The 20,260-nt window shown below is 47.0% G+C and overlaps 1 long non-coding RNA gene across 1 annotated transcript in view; it reads left to right on the top strand.

Moving 5' to 3' along the window:
- Positions 1-1,544: 1,544 nt before the first annotated feature.
- LOC137563890 (uncharacterized) overlaps positions 1,545-20,260 on the top strand; it is a 182,946-nt gene continuing 164,230 nt past the window's right edge. The window contains exon 1 of the long non-coding RNA XR_011030462.1: positions 1,545-1,622. This is a non-coding gene — a long non-coding RNA (uncharacterized lncRNA). The remainder of the gene's footprint in view (positions 1,623-20,260) is intronic.

Here is a 20,260-nt window from a genome sequence, read left to right as displayed (position 1 = left end):
ATTGACCAAAAAAACACTGATTCTACACTGAGGCCTTATACAGGGGGCAGTAGTGGATACTAGGTGCCCTAAGAAGGGCTTAGCTGTTCAGGACTATGTGGCAGCAGCAACAATCTGCACTGAGGACACAGAACACAGGCCTACCTACGCTCTTCTTGTCAACAATACACTCTCCCTAATCTGCCTCTCACAGAAGCCGAACACAGACTGCAAAATGGCTGCTGTGCTGGCATTCTGATAGTTGGGGGGGCGGTCCAGGTAGGAGGGATTGCTGATTGGCTGCCATTTGCCTGCTAACTCTGGGGTGAGGGAGGAGTCAATTTTTAGCTCCATTATAATGTGTAGAGGGCAAAAACGCCAAGTGTTCGCCTTGAGATGCAAACGGTTACACACCCCTGTCCGGGCGAACAGTTTGGGCCATCTCTTCTTGTTTCTTTGAGGGATGCCTAGGGGTCCCTTCATGAACCCCGGTTAAAATAAACCTGGAGGCCCCCCTGACACCCCCACCCCAAAAAATGGAATTGGGGGCTGCTAAATATGTGGAAACCCCCCAGGTCTCCTCAACTTTATTTCAACCCCCCCCTCCCCCCTGCAGTTTAGCAGCAGCTCACCTGTTCTGGCTGGCATCACTAACGGGTAACCTGTACAATACGCTGTCCAGCTACTTGCCAAGCAGTCAGACTAGTAGTAGAGCGCTGCACTGAGAAACAAGAGCCCTTGGCAATGGTTTTTCATATCTTAAACTGCCAACTAAATGCCAGTAGGCAGACTTCGGAGAACTCCTTTACACACGTGACCCCCAAAGTTGAGTGGTGAGTGTGTGAGACACAAGTTTTAGATTAGGTGGGAGGCTGGAAGAATTAGTGAGTAAATGTAAATTTTGTTGGAGTAAGTTTGAGTAGGGAACAGTTTTTAGGATATCAGATAAAAAGTTCCCCAATATCCTGAAGCTAGATTACCAGGAATGTCAAAAAAAATTGTGCTGACATCACATGTAGGCCTTAGACTGAAACTTGTACTCAGAAGGGCTTCAGAATTCTAATAATCCAGATGCTCAGAAAGAGAATGGACACCAGAGGACCAGGAATGATTTGTAGCTTGAGAAGGCACACATGCTGACCATTACACACATGAATGCCTTTGAACAGAAAGATCCCCCTTTCTTTGCAGCAACTCTTACTTCTGAAGTGTGTATATATTGCCAGCACTTCCAGTAATAGCTCGCTGATCTTTCTCCAGTGCACATTTCAAACACGGTCTGTTACACTGCTGTCTGTCTGCTACTGCGCAAATCACTGAGCCTTGTTTCAATGATAGATTAACAGCACTAAGAACAGTGTGTCTAGACAGAGTCCTGTTCCTTTCAGTATCCAGCTGCAGGCAGCAGATCTGTAACATATCTTCTACACTCAGCTGTCTTTCTTTAGCTTGAGGTACATGGCTCTCTGATAGGTGGAGAGCAGCCTCGTTAAAACCTCATCTGAATCATGTGACAGAGTAGGACCCTGCTGATCAACCTGCGTTTGTCACCATGGTTTCCAAATGCAAAAGAAACTTGCTGCTCTACAGGGCAGGCTAACCAAACGAACAACACATTCCTAGGGGCTATCAATGGTATACAGGTAGATGACAGTGAATTCTAGGCCTCCACATGGCCACGCACATGCACAATTACCTACACATTTCTAAATGCATTTTGCTATAATTAGCCCTTATCTTTAAAAACAATAGCTTCTTTTTTAGGTTTTATATCTGTAAAAATAAATTCTACAGGCATTGTACTGCATCACATCTTCCAGTAATGTTGGAGCTGTCTATCCATAATGTTGCAGTGGTCGCCACATGAACATCATAACCATAATTGCATCTCTTGTAATGTCAATCAAACACTGGAGGTCCAAAGACCAGCCCTATAGGTACAATTAAAAGAGAGGTACTCTTTATTATGGAAAAATCATATGTCTAAAACAGAGGGGTGTATGTGTCAACACCTGTCTCTGATGGCTACAGATGCATGTCTGTGTGAGTATGTGCTCAGGATTGCTGTAAAGGACTACTCTAGTATCATTGCTGATCCCCCTACACTCTTAAGAGTGGGGTGTAGCTAGCCCAGATCAGTCCTGTTACACTGTAATGGGCTCAGAGGCGTATAGAAGTGGAGATGCTGATAGTACTTCCAGCATACCACTTAATTGCTATAGCAGTAACGCACTGGGTTCAAACAGTAGCATCTCAGACATGCACATGTAACAAAGGAGGGAAAGGAGAGAGATCTATATACAACAGATGGTGCTATACATATATATACAGTGCTGCTATAGTATTGACCGGTTTCACCCAGATGGCTTCTTTAGAACGTGACATAGTGCACAGTGCTATTTACAACATAAATACATCCCCTCACCAGCTGTACATTTGGACAGAGTGTCCCCCTGCAACCCTCAGGATAGCCCAAGTCAGAGCTAGCACATGCTGTGAAAGCGTGGTTTAAATGAGGCAGCTAGTTTCCATATGCCCACCCCTCAGGGAGGGGTTACGCCACAGATTACCTTCTGCATATGTATGTTGCAGGTCACCCAGTCTGGCTCATTCATCCTGTTTACACATGAGATAAACAAAAAATTCATCAACTTCCTTGATCTCACTATTGTCATCAAGGGGAGCAATCCAGACGGACATTTATCGTAAACCCACGTCCACCAACGCCCTCTTAAGATGGGAAAGTGCGCACCCCAAATCCCTAAAAAGAGGAATCCCTACGGGACAATTCCTCCGAGCGGGGAGAAATTGCTTGGAGGAAATAGCTTTTGAGAGGGAGAGTCAGCTTTTGAAACATAGATTTGTACAAAGAGGGTTTCCCGAGGAAGTCATTGACAAGGCATATGTTAGGGCTAAAGCCACACCTAGGACGCATACCCTTACTACCAAACAAGGGACTGAACAGGTGCCTTCTGGCCGCATAGCGCCGCGATTAATTGGCACCTTTACTAATCAATCTCATGCTATATTCAAGATAATGCAACACTATTGGCCGGTCCTTCAGCAGGACAAATATCTTGTGCGTTTTTTACCACAACGTCCATCAATCACATACAGAAGATCTGCTAATTTAAGAGACATCTTAGTACACAGTGTGTTTGAGGATAGACCACCATCTCCCCCTCCCACGTGGATCCCACAGAGACCAACAGGATCTCACAGGTGTGGGAGATGTAAAACATGTAGCTACATGCAGATGGTGAAGTTCTGTACATCCCCGAGCAATGGGAGGAGATTTTGGATCCTTTCATTGATTAATTGTGACACCCCTGGCACCGTGTATGTAGCTAGCTGCAGATGCAACCTGTGGTATGTTGGCAAAACCACGAGACCCCAAAAAGAAGGATCCTAGAACACAATGGCAATATTAAACACAAAAGTGAGACCTCTGTTGCCAAACACATGAACTGTGTTCATTCATCCAGTCGGTTTGATATCAGATTTGGGGGCCTGCAGCATTGGAAGAATGGCTTCAGACTTCAGAGGGGGGGATTTTGATAAGAAAAACTCACACAGTTGAAATCACAATGGATTTTCAGACTTGAGACATTGGCCCAGAAGGGCCTGAATGAGGACTTTAATTTAGCATGCTTTCTGTACTCCTGATTTATATGCATAGCTCCCAACTGTCCCTTTTTCGGAGGGACAGTCCCTTTTTGGGAGACCTGTCTCTCTTTCCTCCTCATTTGTCCCTCTTTCAGGACTTTGTCCCTCTTTCTATGTAAGTATATATATTTCTATGCTAAAAATGTGTTTGATTGACTCTAAACTTTATTCCCAACCTTTAAATTGATATATTACTCATGTTAAAATGTTACTATGAAGGAAAATGAGCCAGGAGAGAAAGGACCAGTGTGGTTTGAATTATAAAACAACATATGTTTCTTATGAAATCTTTATGGTATGCGTGACAAGAGGCGTGGTGAGGGCATGGCCGGGGTGTGGCAGGGGCATGGCTTAAGTGTCCCTTTTTCTCATCTCAAAAAGTTGGGAGGTATGTATATGAGACACAACAGTGTAAGGTATATCAGCTAGGTTATGCGACATTCACTGTTTGAAATTAGTGACAAATCAGATGTGTGCACAATATGTCTCTTTCTTTTCCTGTAGGTCCCTCTGTAATCTTTGAGGGTATAACCAATGACCCTTACATATACTATATATTAAGAATATATGTGGCTGTCATTCCCTCCACTATTTTCCATCTGCCACACACAGAATTTCTCCTGGTCCCCACCTGTGTAAACAAAATCCTTATGCTACGTACACACATGCGACAACGATCGTTCGTTGAGAACGACGAACGAACTTTTAATTGATGAAAGAACGACCTAAGTAAAGATAGTTTTAAAAGGTGTGTAACGATCTGATCGTTAGAACGAACGTTACATCACGTAAAGCAACTATTGCGCCTGCGCATAAAAATGAGAAGTTTCACAGAGAAATAGTGAAATACGCATGTCAAGCCTAGTACGAACGACCGTTTCCAACGATGTACTACTTTTGCAAACGATCGTCGTTGGTTAAAATCCGCCGAGACAGAACTTTCTTTTGTAACGATTTGGCTCGTTCGTCGTTTGCCTTAAAAGTCGGTGGTTCGTTTTTTGTAACGATCATCGTTGGTAAAGATCGGGGAACGATCGTTACAAACGACTATAGTCGCATGTGTGTACGCACCTTTAGGCTCACTGATACCGTTATGTGTTTTTGACACATCGCCTCATAACTCGCGAACACAATGAGCAAATGACAATGGGATACAACCCCTTTAATTTAGAGATGCTGCTTGCTCATAGATAGGTGTTGTATTCCCAGGAAGCTTGGTACCATTGTCGCAGCGGTAATCAAGCGGCGCCCCATATATGTGATCACTTGCTCAGCGCTGGAGGAGTTGTTAGGTTACCATGCCAACCTGTATAACATGCCAGGCTGGACTGTATGCGCTGATAACGGCGCACGTTACCATGGCTACGTTATCCCCAATAGGAAGTGACATTACAGGAAATTATGTTACACCTACGGGGAAATGCCTTGCTGTAGACACATGTAACGCCGCCCTGCCCACACACAGGGACGGGGCTTGCTAGGCTTACATGACAGGATGAATGAGCCAGACTGGGTGACCTGCAACATGCATATGCAGAAGGTAATCTGTGGCGTAACCCCTCCCTGAGGAGTGGGCATATGGAAACTAGCTGCCTCATTTAGTTTCAAACGTTTTTTTACTTCAGAAGGAAAACCACGTTCAACATTTACAAAGAGTACAGCAACATAACAGCTTGACAAAATGGAAGGCACTGTTAATCACAAGCGTTTAACTGAGTGCATAGTGACTGAGCAATACAATGATGGAAGTATAGATGTGACCTTAACATGGAATTATATGTTAATATTTCTCATGATAACATTCAGAATATCGCAAATAATTCCACTACCACCTCTCATATACAATCATTATGAACATTAACAAAAGGATTATAAAGGAGGAAAACGCCCAAAATAATATTAGGAAATCAATTAACTAGGAGAGATCAGTATCGGTGGATCATTTATCAGAATCAGAATCAGAATCTTTATTTTGCCAAGCATGACAGGATCATGCCTGGAATTGGGTTTGGCACATACAGAGCTCAGCAATTCCAAAGACAAAAGAAGAAAAATAACCGACAATAGTGCAATATACAGGAGATATACACGGTAAAGCATTCACAAGATAATACAGGAGCATGTAGCAAGAAAGTAAGTTAAGATCGCGATATCAGACTAAGAGAACAGTGCAGATGAGTGCAGCTAAAGCCATTACAGTTCCAGGCAGACAGGATGTCTGTGACAGGGCCAGACTGTCCTAAAAAGGAGGTGGTGGAGGCGGAACATGAGATGAGTTCAGGAGGTTGACGGCGGAGGGAAAAAAACAGTTCCGGTGCCTCGTAGTCCTGGTGGGGATGACCTGGAATCTCCGCCCTGAACGTAGGTGACTGAAGTAGCCCTGGCCGGGATAGGAGGAGTCGTTGGCTATCTTCAGCGCTCTAGTGCGTAGTCTCGTGTTGTAAAGTAGTTCAAGTGACGGGAGGGGTTTCCCGATGATTCTCTCTGCTGATCTAATGACCCTCTGGAGTTTGCGCCTGTCACTGGCAGAGGAACCAGCGTACCAGACCAGGATGGAAGAGCAGAGTATAGACTCTGTGGTGGCAGAGTAGAATCTTGTGAGAACCTGGTGGGGCATGCCGAACTCTTTCAGCTGGCGGAGGAAGAAGAGTCTTTTCTGGGCCTTCGCCAGGGTGGAGCTGGTGTTAGCCCTCCATCTCAGGTCCTTTGAGATGGTGGTGCCCAGGAGGTGACACTGGTTACTCTTGCCACTTCAGTGCCATCAATCTGGATTGGTAGTAGTAAGGGGGCATGCTTCCTGAAATCGATAATTATCTCCACGGTTTTTGCTGTGTTCAGAACCAGCCTATTCTCCCTGCACCAGTGGCAGATTCTGTCTACCTGCTGACGATAGTCCCTCTCGTCATTATTGGTGACAAGGCCAACGATAGTGGTGTCGTCTGCAAATTTGATATCCTTGACCGAGTCTGCTGTGGATCTGCAATTGTTCGTGTAGAGGGAGAACAGCATCGGAGATAGGACGCAGCCTTGTGGAGCCCCCATATTAGTGGTCCGAGGTTGAGAGGAGATATCACCCAGTTTGACAGATTGGATAGGAAGTCTGTGATCCAAAGGCATAGGGTGGAATGGACCCCGAGTGCTGCTAGACCCTCATGAAGTGTGCGTGGGCAGATGGTATTGAAGGCTGACCTGAAGTCCAGGAGGAGTATTCTGGCATACGAGTCTGGCCTATCCAGGTGGTCACTGATGAGCTCCAGGCAGATATTGATGGCATCATCAGTGGACCTGTTTGCCCTGTACGTAAACTGGAAAGGGTCAAGAAGGGCCCTAGTGGAGGACTTTAGGAAGGACAGGACAACCCTTTTGAGGGTCTTCATGATAACCGATGTTAGTGCCACAGGCCTGAAGTTGTTGAGGTCGGTGACTCCCTGTTTTTTGGGGACAGGAATGATGGTGGACCCCTTTAGGCACACAGGGACTTTGCCCATCTGGAGTGACTTGTTGTAAACGGCGGTGAGGATGGGGGCAAGTTGCTCTCAACAGGCCTTCAGGCAGGCAGGGGACACACTGTCAGGGCCCGAGGCTTTCCTGGGGTTCAGTGCTGACAAGTGGCGTCTGGCAACGGATTCGCACACCTCCAGGGGGGGTGAATTTGGGCTCGAGGTGTGGACTGCTGGGGCCAGTGGGGTGACAGACGGTGACAGATGCCTCGCAGGTGAGTCCTGGCACTCGAACCTGCAGTAGAAGTTACTGAGTTCCTTGGCAAGGTCGATGCTAGGGGTGGCATGTTGTGGGGGAGGCTTGTAATTGGTGACAGCTTTAAGGCCTTTCCATAAAGGAAGTTTCCAGGAGCCATGGTCGGCGCCATCAGTCTCTCTTGATACCATTGTGTTAGCTGAAATGAATCAATGATTTGTTGCTTTAAGGGGGAAGTAAGGGTATCTATAAAACTTTCGCACACTTCAAAGAAGTGCTTGGTGAGAGCGTCCTTGTGCACGGACATCTCTATCCAATCCATAAGAAACACATGATATAACTTTAATTTAAATTGTGCCAGGGTGGGAGGGTTATGGGAAATCCACTGTCGAAATGATCACCGCTAGCTTCTTACTCCTTTTTGTGACCCTTGTTCCTTCGATTTCTGTAATGCCAAAGAGTGCCCAGTCTGGTGTGAATGGCACATAATTTAGCAGATGAGTTATAGCATAGGATACCACGTGACACCAAAACTTTTTGATCTTCCTGCAACTCCAAAAATTATGCAATAGGTCTGCATGTGCAAAACTGCATTTTAGGCATGAGTGAGAATCTGATAAAGACATACAAAAAGATTTTTCTGGAGATATGTAGTCATAGTGGTACTGTTTTAAGAACATTTCTCTATAAGAGGAAGCAGGTAACACTTGCCAAGAGTACCGAAGACTCTTTATCAGTGTAGTAGGTTCTAAATGGGAAAAATGGCATGACCATTTGGCAATATTAACTATCTGCCTCATTTAAACCACGCTTTCACAGCATGTGCTAGCTCTGACTTGGGCTATTCTGAGGGTTGCAGGGGGACACTCTGTCCAAATGTACAGCTGGTGGGGGGATGTATTTATGTTGTAAATAGCACTGTGCACTATGTCACGTTCTGAAGAAGCCATCTGGGTGAAACTGGTCAATACTATAGCAGCACTGTATATATATGTATAGCACCATCTGTTGTATATAGATCTCTCTCCTTTCCCTCCTTTGTTACATGTGCATGTCTGAGATGCTACTGTTTGAACCCAGTGCGTTACTGCTATAGCAATTGAGTGGTATGCTGGAAGTACTATCAGCATCTCCACTTCTATACGCCTCTGAGCCCATTACAGTGTAACAGGACTGATCTGGGCTAGCTACACCCCACTCTTAAGAGTGTAGGGGGATCAGCAATGATACTAGAGTAGTCCTTTACAGCAATCTTGAGCACATACTCACACAGACATGCATCTGTAGCCATCAGAGACAGGTGTTGACACATACACCCCTCTGTTTTAGACATATGATTTTTCCATAATAAAGAGTACCTCTCTTTTAATTGTACCTATAGGGCTGGTCTTTGGACCTCCAGTGTTTGATTTAGTATTTCCCTGGTATCCATTCGGCGAGTGGGCTATCTCTTGTAATGTGGCTGCCTTTGCCTTCTATCTTGTAATAGGCTGCTGTCACACTGTTTCCTGGCTGACTTAGCATTGTCTTCTGTAGCATGACCGCCATCATCCATTCTCCACTAATGTGAAAACCTATAAGGCTCTACCCTGTATGATATGGCTACCACCAAACTCTCTCATCTGTAGAGTTGGGCCGAACCTCCGATTTTAGGTTCGCGAACCTGGTTCGCGAACTTCCGCGGAAGGTTCGGTTCGCGTTAAAGTTCGCGAACCGCAATAGACTTCAATGGGGATGCGAACTTTGAAAAAAAATAATAATTATGCTGGCCACAAAAGTGATGGAAAAGATGTTTCAAGGGGTCTAACACCTGGAGGGGGGCATGGCGGAGTGGGATACATGCCAAAAGTCCCGGGGAAAAATCTGGATTTGACGTAAAGCAGCGTTTTAAGGGCAGAAATCACATTGAATGCTAAATGACAGGCCTAAAGTGCTTTCAAACATCTTGCATGTGTATACATCAATCAGGTAGTGTAATTAAGGTACTGCTTCACACTGACACACCAAACTCACCGTGTAACGCACCGCAAACAGCTGTTTGTGTAGTGACGGCCGTGCTGGACTGGTGCGCACCATGGCGAGAGTGCAGGTTTTGGTGGCTTTACAGCCCATATGGTCGCCTGGCTGATGTAGCTGAATGACAGAACAGTGACTGTCCAGCTGATCAAATTTGGTCTGACCACAATGAGGCAACGACCTTATTATCGTGGGTGTGCCCCCCGAGACACTCATCTAGGCGCCGGTCATTGCTTCATTGTGATACGCAAGCCCCTTCACCACGGCAAGGTAATGATCACGAAGGGGAATGGGCGCATGTACATGCCTTTTCTTTTGTTGTTGCAGCTGCCCGCAGTGCAGCCAGAAAAATTAGGCAGTCATGTACACGCACCAGAAAAATTATTACGACCTAAAAAATTCAGCAATCCGCCTGGAGTCCCGGACCCTGTTGGTGGTGGCGGAGAAGGTAGTCAAGCGGCCTGCAGGCAGACATGCTGTGTGGAGGGACTGGGAGCGACTTAGTCTTCTTGGGGCAGGCCAGGCAGCCAGTCACACGGCGTGCAGGCAGAGATGCTGTGTGTGCGGGGACTGACTTAGTCTTGGGGCGGGCAGCAGCCCTCCGGGATCCATGCCTCATTCATTTTGATAAAGGTGAGGTACTTAACACTTTTGTGACTTAGGCGACTTCTCTTCTCTGTGACAATGCCTCCAGCTGCGCTGAAGGTCCTTTCTGACAGGACGCTTTCTGAACAGGTATACAGTGGCGGGTCCACTGAACAGAACAGGTATGCAGTGGCGGGTTCACTGAACAGGTATACAGTGGCGGGTCCACTGAACAGAACAGGTATGCAGTGGCGGGTTCACTGAACAGGTATGCAGTGGTGGGTTCACAGAACAGGTATGCAGTGGTGGGTTCACAGCACAGGTATGCAGTGGTGGGTTCAATGAACAGGTATACAGTGGCGGGTCCACTGAACAGAACAGGTATGCAGTGGCAGGTTCACTGAACAGGTATGCAGTGGTGGGTTCACAGCACAGGTATGCAGTGGTGGGTTCACAGCACAGGTATGCAGTGGTGGGTTCACAGCACAGGTATGCAGTGGTGGGTTCACAGCACAGGTATGCAGTGGTGGGTTCACAGCACAGGTATGCAGTGGTGGGTTCAGAGCACAGGTATGCAGCCAGACAGGAACAAGTTAAGCCTAACTAATCTTTCCCTGAGAGACAGTCTGCAGCAGCTCGCCCTACTCTCACTAACGCAGGCAGCACACGAGTGACCGTAATGGCCGCCGCTGCCTGCCTTATATAAGGGGGGGTGGGGCTCCAGGGGCTAGTGTAGCCTAATTGGCTACACTGGGCCTGCTGACTGTGATGTAGAGGGTCAAAGTTGACCCTCCATGTGCATTATAGGGCGAACCGAACTTCCGCAAAGGTTCGCCTGCGGGACGCGAACGCGAACCACTGAAGTTCGCATGGAACCGTTCGCAGGCGAACCGTTCGGCCCAACTCTACTCATCTGTAATGGGGTTTAGTTACAGTTCCTCTTGTAACCGGGCCACCAGCACTGCACCCTCTGTATTACAACTGATTTCATGTAATATGGCTGCCATCACTGCATCTCCTGCAGTGTGACTGTTAATAAACGGTATCTTCCGTAATGGAGCAGCCATCATTGTGTCGCCTTTAATGTTTCTACCACTACTGCAACCCCTGAAAAGTATTGTCAGGACTGTGTGCACTGTAACATGACATTGAACCTTATTTAATAAGTTTGATGAGCAGGGCCAGTTCTAAACTTTTTGCCACCTATTCCTCCCATAAGCGACACCCCTCAGACAAGAAGTGTGGCCAGTATGTGTAATACCTTCCCTCACAAAGAAGTGCAGCCAAATTCAGTGTCCCAACCCACCTTTGTTTATGCAGAGCGACCACAGTGGTCCATCACCGGGTTCTCTCCTCTTCTGCACTGCAGCCTATCACCATACAGTAGCAGCATCTCTTTTATGCTCCAGATGTCACATGACATGCATCAGGAATGTACGGAGAAGCCATCATAAAGTGGTAAGCTGCAGTGCTGGAAATGAGAGAACCCGATGATGATGGACCAGGTAAAAGTTAAAATTGTGTCCCACTGTGGCCGCTCTGCATATATTAGTGTCATTGGTTTGAATCCAATTATTCAGGTGGCTTCATAGTAGGGATGGTACTGATGGAGAGCCTGTATCATCCAGCAAACCTGTGCTGCATTTAAAAAAAAATTCTTAAAAAGCTCATCTGTGCTATGCCAGGTCATAGTAATAATTGCTAAAAGGTCACTGAAATAGCAGTAACACAATCGTCGCATGCAGCACCAGCAAATTCTTTAAAATAGCTCAATGAAGCCATAAAAGTATTGTAAAACATTTTTAGCAGTATTATCTAAAAAATGGATGTCAGGAACTAGTTAACAGAGAATGTGTGTGGTTTCGGGGAGGGGGTGGGGCACATTTTGAATTCTTTGCGCTGGGTGTTGGAAGACCTTGTCCTGACACTGTTTGTATACATATTTGTTCATGTTATGAGCAGATATTTTACACATAAAAAAAATGTAAAGTCATGTTGCCAGATTTGTCATTTAAATATTCCCCAGGAATATGTTCCAACAATCCTTACTGGCATTTTGGAGGGGAAAAAACACTAGTCTCAGTGTACTGTACAAAGTCACCGACAAAAGAATGACTATTAACAGATGGCCCAGTTTATAATGGGATAATAAAAGCTAAGAAACTAAGAAGTCCGTCCAGAGAAGAAGAAACAATAATTGGCACACCCAGTGTGTTATCCAATCTTAAAGGAGAATTCCAGCATGCATTTAATAAAAGCATTCAACTTGTTATATCAATTATTGCAACTGATTTTTTTAAAATTATGTATCTATTTCCTCTTTATCTGATGGCCAAAGTAATTTTTTAGCGCTTGTAAATGCCATTTTACCCTTAAAGGGGTTCTGTGGAATGTAAAAAAACAAAGGGGGCTATGAAAGGGATTAATTGTATTTTTTTTAAATTAAAAATGTGTGATGTGTGTAATTTAACACTGATTGGGGTCATGTCCATTCTCTCCAGGCACTGTGATTGGTTCATGGAACCCTCAGGTCCCTTTCCCAATCACCAACATGGAAATGCTGCAGGGTATAAGCAGCGGTCGCGCGCGCAGGAACTATAACACTGGAAACATATACATGTCCAGTTAGACTTGAGTGGTGCCTATCTGAATGAATATTGTCTATCCAGATAGACTGAAGTGGTTACAGTTTAGAATCTGTGTCTACACCTTTTGCTCTGTTAACGGCAATGAAAAGTTTCTTGCAGAGGAACCCAGTCATTCTTTTGCCTTCAAATATACTGCTATTGTTTTTGAATCTCAGTGGTGTTATTATGCCATTTCATTTGGGGCCCATGCCCTAAATCACACCCATGGTGCCCCTAACCATGTATTTCCACAACATGAAATAGTTCCACTTACATTAGTAAGCCTGGAGCCAAGGAGTTATTGGTACCACCTGACTTGGTGTTTGTAATTCAACCTGTCAGAAAAGATCCTGATAGTGTGTGTGTATTTTAAATATTCAGCAGCAACAGAGAATGCTAGGTGACTGTCTGTAGGAAGATGTGCAGCAAGCAGCAAATGATTTAGGCAATGGTCAGCAGAACCTATGAACATTATTACTTCTATTTTTCCCTTATGCCATTAATGTAAGGGGTAGATCATGGCCGGCCTTAGGTTTCACAACGCCCTGAGCGAAACCTGATTTTTGTGCCCCCCTTCATCCTCTTCACGCATGCGCGCACACACACACACTCACACACTGGCCCATATGCAATTCATCTTTTCTCCTGAGATATCTCCTAGGACAGTGGTTCCCAACTTTTTTGACGTCATGACACATCACGCCAAATGCTCAGATCTCCAGGGACGGATCTAGACCAAGTTGCGCCTGGGGCAAGGTCAGGTTTTGGCGCCTAAAGGTCAGGTTTTGGCGCCTAAACTGCCATTCCCCATCCAGTTTTGGCGCCTAAAGGTCAGGTTTTGGTGCCTAAACTGCCATTCCCCATTCAGTTTTGGCACCTAAAGATCAGGTTTTGGCTCCTAAACTGCCATTCCCCATCCAAATTTTGCTGCCTTTTTAAGAATTCAACAAACTGCGCCTGGGGCAAGATACCCGCCTGCCCACCCTCCCCCCTAGATCCGTCCCTGCAGATCTCTGTGACATATATGTATAATAGGAAAAATACTATTAATAACCACGAAAGGATGGAAAGTGTGCATTATCCTGAATATACTTAAAAATGAAGGCTAGAACCTTTCAGGAATATTAATAAAAACAGTCAGCGGGACAGTTAGCGCCCCCCCATTTAGAATGATAGCACAGCACCGAAAAATTTGCACCACGCGTTATAGCTGCAGTGCGCCCCCCCAAAAAAAGCCTCCCAATCTCACGTGTAGGTACCCTCAATATAGGTTGCCAAGCATAGGTGCCCCCAGTATAGGTAGTCAGTTGAAGGTCTCCATCGCCCCCAGTATAGGTAGCCATCTGTTGGTGCCCTCAGTAAAGGTAGCCAGCTATAGGTGCCCCCAGTATAGGAAATCAGGTATAGGTAACCTCAGTATAGGTAACCAGCTATTAGGCACCCCCTTGGAAGCCGGCGCCCTGAGCGACCGCTCTGGTCGCACAGATCAAAGGCCGGCTATGGGTAGATGGGGAAGTGATGTCTGACCACCAAAACCAGTGAATTTTCCTTGGCTACATGGGGAAGGTAGTCACAGACTATAGCATGAAGGGATGGGTTCCCCATCCACTGACACCAATGCACTTTCTATAATGGTTCATTTGCAGACCTGCTGCCTAAATGACATGTTTCACAGTGTTTTACACAGGATGCATAATATATTGTTTAACCATTATGTGGTAGACATGTTGTCTAATTGCTAAAAATGAGTTACGCAGCCTGATTTTTTATGTGGGGTATATGCTGCCTAATTGTTATGTGGGGATATGCTGCCTTATTGTTATAGAGTACCCAGCAAGCTCATGATGAACCAGAACTCCTAGGAGTGTGTAAGGGGCTACAATGGAACAAAAAGCCCTCTTTTAGCTCCGAAATGTCTCCAAGTGCATCACTGCTGAAATATGCAAATTACCCATTGTTGTCCCTAAAAGCTAATAATGTGCCTATATTCAGCAGTGATGCACTGGGAGACATCTTGGAGCCCAATCCAACCTGTATTTTTGCAAATACTTTCTGTTTTAAGAAAGCAAACTTTTGTTTGCCTTATTGTGGTGTGTTGGGTATATGCTGCGTAAATGTTGTGTGTGGGATTTTCTGTCCAATTCTTGAGTGTGGGATATGCTATCTAATTTTTTTGTGCGGGATTTGCTGTCCAATTGTTATGGCAGAATATGCACCTTATTGTTATATGGGGGATATGCTGCCTAAATGCAATGTAGGGGATATGTTGCTTAAAGAGGAACTGTCACGAAAATCTTAAAATTGAAAACACATACAAATAAGAAGTATGTTTCTTCCTGAGTAAAATGAACCATTAATTACTTATCTCCTATGTTGCTGGCTCTTACAGTAAGTTGTAGAAATCTGACATTACAGACAGGTTTTGAGCTAGTGACTAGTCCATCTCTCCATAGAGGATTCTCAGCATGGTCTTTATTCTTTATAAAGACACTACCTGAAAAAGATTTATACAAAGATGCTGACCAGCCTCCCTGCTCACTGTACACTTTTTTGGCAGTTGGATGGAGCAACTGCCATTCACTAAGAGCATTTTGAAAATAAAGAAATCACTGTGAAGTTGTGAACCCTCATGAGGAGAAGGGCTAGTCCAAAACCTGTCGGTTCTATCAGATTTCTACTACCTACTGTAAGTGACCGCAACATAGGAGAAAAGTAATTTATGGGTCATTTTACTTTGGAAGGAACCTACTTCTTAATTGTATATGTTTACGTGTATTTCAAATTGTAAGATTTTGGCGACAGAGGTCCTTTAAATGCTATGCTGTGTAATTGTTATGTGGTGGGTCACCTGTTTGCTATGTGGTGAATATACTGCCAAATTGTTACGTTATTCTTATTTTTAAAAGACTTACTTTTATACTTTTAAAAGACAATTGCTGTGTGGGGGATATATTGCCTAATTGCTGTTTGGTGGATATGTTGCCTAAGTGCTGTTTCGGTGGATATGTTGCTTAATTTCTGTGTGGGGGATATGTTGCCTAGTTGCTGTTTGGTGGATATGTTGCCTAATTGCTGTGTGAGGGATATGTTGCCTAATTGCTGTGTGGGGGATATGTTGCCTAATTGCTGTTTGGTGGATATGTTGCCTAATTGCTGTTTGGTGGATATGTTGCCTAATTGCTGTTTGGTGGATATGTTGCCTAATTGCTGTTTGGGGGATATGTTGCCTAAATGCTGTTTGGTGGAGATGTTGCCTAATTGCTGTGTGGGGGAATTATTTGCTATGTGCAGACACAAAGTCTATTTTTTTTTTACTGTGACAAACTAACTACTGTAAGAGTTTACACATTAACCCACATGAACACTCCAATTGTACTCTACATATTACACATATGGTTGGCTCCCAGAATGCCCCGGATCGTCTGAGATCCTAGCAATGCCTCTGTAAGGTCTGTTCATCAAGCAGTCTGTTTTTTAGTTTATTTCTCCAACTCATTGAAAGCTACAAAGGGGGGGGGATAAAAGGTACTTAAAATGTGTGCATAACTTTTTAACAGTATTTTAAAACGTTGTATATTGCAAATATCTAATTACATGTTAATTCCAAAGAATGTTTTCCTTTACGGTAGCTCCATCCTCAAAGATAAGATAAACACAGCCCTCTGATTTTTGCATTTACAGATCACAGCAATATTATCAGCAAATGGTAGGGCTACACACTATGAGGTACACAGGATCATTGAATGCCTGCAAATTATCAGAAAGTGCATTTAACCACTTGATGACCCAGCCTTTACCCCCCCCCCCCTTAAGGACCAGCGCTGTTTTTTGTGATCTGTGCTGGGTGGGCTCTGCAGCCCCCAGCACAGATCAGCTGGCACCAGAGCCGTATTAAGGCTAAATGGGGCCCCAAGCAATGTAGCATATTTGGGCCCCCTCCATTCTTAACCCCCTCTGCTCCCTCCGCGCACATAATGTCATAAAAGAACTGAGGGTACCTTTGGCACACATAAGGGGAGTGGGGAGTGTGAGGTCAGTGTGGGCGCTGCTGGGGAGGGAGAGGTCAGTGCGGGTTGCGGGGGGAGGGGAGAGGTCAATGTGGGATGCAGGAGGGGAGAGGTCAGTGTGGGTTGCAGGGGGGTAAGGGAGAGGTCAACGTGGAATGCAGGGGTGGAGAGGTCAGTGTGGGTTGCAGGGGGGTGAGGGAGAGGTCAGTGTGGGTTGCAGGAGGGGTGAGGGAGAGGTCAGTGTGGGTTGCAGGGGGGGGCGAGGGAGAGGTCAGTGTGGGTTGCAGGGGGGGTGAGGGAGAGGTCAGTGTGGGTTGCAGGGGGGTGAGGGAGAGCTTAGGGTGGGATGCAGGGGGGGAGAGGTCAGTGTGGGTTACAGGGGGGTGAGGGAGAGGTCAGTGTGGGTTGCAGGGGGGTGAGGGAGAGGTCAGTGTGGGTTGCAGGGGGGGTGAGGGAGAGGTCAGTGTGGGATGCAGGGGGGGAGAGTTCAGTGTGGGTTGCAGGGGGGTGAGGGAGAGGTCAGTGTGGGTTGCAGGGGGGAGAGGGAGAGGTCAGTGTGGGCTGCAGGGGGGTGAGGGAGAGGTCAGTGTGGGATGCAGGGGGGGAGAGTTCAGTGTGGGTTGCAGGGGGGTGAGGGAGAGGTCAGTGTGGGTTTCAGGGGGGTGAGGGAGAGGTCAGTGTGGGTTTCAGGGGGGTGAGGGAGAGGTCAGTGTGGGTTGCAGGGGGGTGAGGGAGAGGTCAGTGTGGGAAGCAGGGGGGGAGAGGTCAGTGTGGGTTGCAGGGGGGGGGTGAGGGAGAGGTCAGTGTGGGTTGCTGGGGGGGGGGGGTGAGTGAGAGGTCAGTGTGGGTTGCAGGGGGGTGAGGGAGAGGTCAGCGTGGGTTGCAGGAGGGAGAGGTCAGTGTGGGTTGCAGGGGGGTGAGGGAGAGGTCAGCGTGGGTTGCAGGGGGGAGAGGTCAGTGTGGGTTGCATGGGGGAGAGGGAGAGGTCAGTGTGTGTTGCAGGGGGGGGGAGAGGTCAGTGTGGGATGCAGGGGGAAGAGGTCAGTGTAGGTTGCAGGGGGGGTGAGGGAGAGGTCAGTGTGGGTTGCAGGGGGGTGAGGGAGAGGTCAGTGTGGGATGCAGGGGGGGGGGGGAGAGGTCAGTGTGGGTTGCAGGGGGGTGAGGGAGAAGTCAGTGTGGGTTGCAGGGCGGTGAGGGAGAGGTCAGTGTGGGTTGCAGGGCAGTGAGGGAGAGGTCAGTGTGGGTTGCAGGGCGGTGAGGGAGAGGTCAGTGTGGGTTGCAGGGCGGTGAGGGAGAGGTCAGTGTGGATTGCAGGGGGGTGAGGGAGAAGCCAGTGTGAGTTGCAGGAGGGGAAGAGAGGTCAGTGTGGGTTGCAGGGGGGTGAGGGAGAGGTCAGTGTGGGTTGCAGGGGGGAGAAGCCAGTGTGAGTTGCAGGAGGGGAAGAGAGGTCAGTGTTGGTGCTCAAGGAGGGAGTTGGAAAGTGTCCTGGGGGCAGAGCTTCCCGTGGGTGGTGGGCGGGGCTTCCAAGGGTTGTGGGCGTGGCTTCCCACGGCTATGGTGGGGGCTTTATTTCACCAAAACCTCTACTATGGCAGTAGCAGCAGACCTCCCCCATCCCCTTATACTTACTGAAGTCTGAGCAGCAGCAGCAGCATTTCTGTCTTCCTCACATCACGTGGGACTCGTCTCTGTGCTCAGCAGCGCCACCTCCGGCAGCTCTTCCTCCCTGGCCGGAACTAAAGATTAATTGTCGGGCCAGCCAGGGGTGTTCTTCCGCCAGCAGCAGACTGGTGAGAAAATAGTCCCCCCTCACCTGCCTGCTGCTACTTGGCAATGGTCATTGTGTGAGTTTGTGGAGTGGGGGGGAGGAACTGTACTGAAACTTTATAGTTTCAATAAAGTTAAGACTTTACCTGCTGCCAGGATGGGGCCCCAAGCTGGTGCTTGAGGTGCCTGGTTGATGATCCGGCTCTGGCTGGCACGCAGTGATCAGATCGCCCTCCTTTTTTCCCCCCTATGGGGATGATGTGCAGGGGGGGGTCTGATCGCTCCTCCTGGCTGGCATGTTGCGGGGGGGGGGGCACCTCAAAGCCCGCCTCCGCGGCGAAATTCCCCACTCCCTCTCACCCCTAGTGATCCGGGCTGCACAGGACGCTATCCGTCCTGTGCAGCCAGTGACAGGCTGTCCGCTGTCACATGGCGGCGATCCCCGGCCGCTGATTGGCCGGGGATCGCCGATCTGCCTTACGGCGCTGCTGCGCAGCAGCGCCGTACAATGTAAACAAAGGAGACAAATGTCTCCTACGTTTACATTTAGACCCGCTCCGTGATCTAACAGGAAACGGTCGCTCGCGCGAGCGGCCTTTCCTGATCAATTAGGGAGGCACCTGGCGACGCAGATCTGCGTCGCTGGTCCTCCAGCTACCACTTTGCCGCCGCACGATATGAGTGTGCGGTCGGCAAGTGGTTAATATTTGATTGGCTCAATCTCAATCTGCATACAATTTGAATTAAATTTGCAAGGAATGTGGAATTATTTACATTTAAATAACCATCTCTATTAGGCAACCTTACCACCTCAACAGCATTGTTTGTCACTCTACTGACAATGACACATTAGTTGTAGGTTCAGCTATCTGGAATATCTTGCCACCTGATGTGACCTCTGCCAGGGCCCTGCAGTGGAGCAGAGGCCAGTCTATAATGTGACCAGGGAAGAAGGAGGGTACTTGGTGTGTGTGGGAGATGATGGTGGCTGAGATGGTAGAAGGCATAAAACACTTATGAAGAGGCCCAGCATGGTGTGGTATCGGTATTCCCAAGATTAGCAGTGTCTTCTTAACGTGATGACATAGCCATCTCACATCATCATGCTAGCGCGGCGCCACTCATGTGCATGGGCAATGGAACACACAAGCTCTGAACCAGCTGATTATTAGCTGGCGTCAGACACCTGCACACTTGGTTGACTGATTTTGAGCTATCTTCACACAGGAAATGTGTATGGACTGCACCTGAACTTCAGTACCAGAGCAAGCAATAGCATCACTCGGCTATTGCTTACTGCAGTAGTAAAGTAATGGTGCAGTCTGTTTCCATGGCAATATGGCACTTTGCCTTCAGAGGCCTGACCATTTATGTACCTAATGAAAAACAGAAAAGATATCACACTACCGAAAAAATTGTATGGGTAAATAAGCAATAAAGCACTTTGCCTTCAGAGGCAATATGTATGGCAATATGATTACTTTGGTACATGTTCAGTGTACATGCCCAAGCAATAACACTCTAATGTTATTGCTTGCTGTGGTACTGAAGTACAGGTGCAGTCCATACTGAGAATGGAGCCCCTGTATGAAGAAGAGGGGCAGTCCATTTGCAGCTTCCGGTGTGCGGGCAGCTCAAAACGATTGGCCAACTGCGCTGGTGTCTAATACCTGTTTCAGAGCATGTACATTCCATTCCCCATGCGCATGAGTGATGCCATGCTAGCGTGATGATGTGAGATGTCTATGTCACCCCGTTAAGGAGACACTGCTAATCTAAGGCATACCAGTACCATACCGGAAGTAAATTGTTAGTATCAGAAAGTGGTAAAGAGAGTACTGTAGACCGAGACAGAACTGAGCTCAAAATTAAGAGCGATAGAAGGCGATTGGGTGAGTGTTTTAAAAGAATAGTGTG

This window comes from Hyperolius riggenbachi, chromosome 3 (assembly GCF_040937935.1).
Source record: "Hyperolius riggenbachi isolate aHypRig1 chromosome 3, aHypRig1.pri, whole genome shotgun sequence".
NCBI lineage: Eukaryota > Metazoa > Chordata > Amphibia > Anura > Hyperoliidae > Hyperolius > Hyperolius riggenbachi.
Note: the sequence above shows the minus strand (reverse complement) of the source record. Positions and strands in the feature narration are given on the sequence as shown.